The following is a 1,059-nucleotide window of genomic DNA, read 5'->3' as shown; positions in this document are numbered from 1 at the left end:
AAAGTGTTTTATATCAGAAATATGGATGTCTTTCAACCGCATTGCAAAAATAACATGGGTGATTCCACACAACAGTCTTCAGGTAAAATTAATGATTACTTTCATTGAATTTTTTGGGTGTTTTATTTCATCTTTTCATGGTTTCAGAACAGTATCCGGACTAAACTTTGACATCTACCAAAAAAATGCACGGGCTCAAACGGAGATTTTGCACGGTCCAAGAGGCGCTTTTGTATTTCAACCTTGTTATATTTGTTTAATATTTGTTGTGATTTATATTTGTATTTAATGCACTTTCCGTTCAGTCGTGACGCTAACAACGTGGGGCCCGTCTAGTTCAGGAAACGTGTTTAAGAGACTGTAAAATGACAGAAGTATATTTGACTCGTTGTTTTTATTCATTGTTTATTTTCTTTGCAGTTTTCACGGTGTCTTACGATGGAAATGTGGAAATGAATGTTAAAAGGACATCTGTGTGATAGTGGCCGTATTCAAATGGACCGGTGTAATTCCAAGCTCTGTTTAAATGTCATTACCAGCGTCTAGCCATGTGCAGTTTTTCATTCCAAGACATCACAGGGAATCTGACTGCAGGGGATGTGACAGAAAGGCATAAAGGTTATTACAATCGGCCGATGTGGACTTCACTGGAAAAACAGGAAATAAAGTATGGATTGACACAACTTTAGCCAGATTGGATGTCTACACTAGAACATGGGGACGTTACCTGAGCTTTGTGGAGGGGTCCGAAGCAGCTTAGTGCTGGGGAGGGACGTGTAAGATGGGCTTATGCTGTTATCGTTTAATCATACGGTTCATTGGTTTATTACGGAAGAGGATTAGGGCCACTGATGAATAATTTATGAGAGTTCTGACTTTTTCCTCAGAATTCTGACTTTTTTCTCAGAACTCTGACTTTAATCTCAGAATTAAAAAAGTCAGAATTCTGCCATTTTTTAATTCTGAGATTAAAATCAGAATTCTGAGATTAAAGTCAGAATTCTAACTTTTTTCTCAGAATTCTGACTTTTTCCCTCAGAATTCTGACTTTTTTCTCAG

General features: G+C 37.4%; 1 protein-coding gene across 1 annotated transcript in view; it reads right to left on the bottom strand.

Annotated features, from left to right (window-relative positions):
- aspa (aspartoacylase) overlaps nt 1–1,059 on the bottom strand; it is a 12,540-nt gene that overhangs the window by 5,839 nt on the left and 5,642 nt on the right. The gene's annotated exons all lie outside the window — the stretch shown is intronic.

This window comes from Etheostoma spectabile, chromosome 13 (assembly GCF_008692095.1).
Source record: "Etheostoma spectabile isolate EspeVRDwgs_2016 chromosome 13, UIUC_Espe_1.0, whole genome shotgun sequence".
NCBI classification, from domain to species: domain Eukaryota; kingdom Metazoa; phylum Chordata; class Actinopteri; order Perciformes; family Percidae; genus Etheostoma; species Etheostoma spectabile.
Note: the sequence above shows the minus strand (reverse complement) of the source record. Positions and strands in the feature narration are given on the sequence as shown.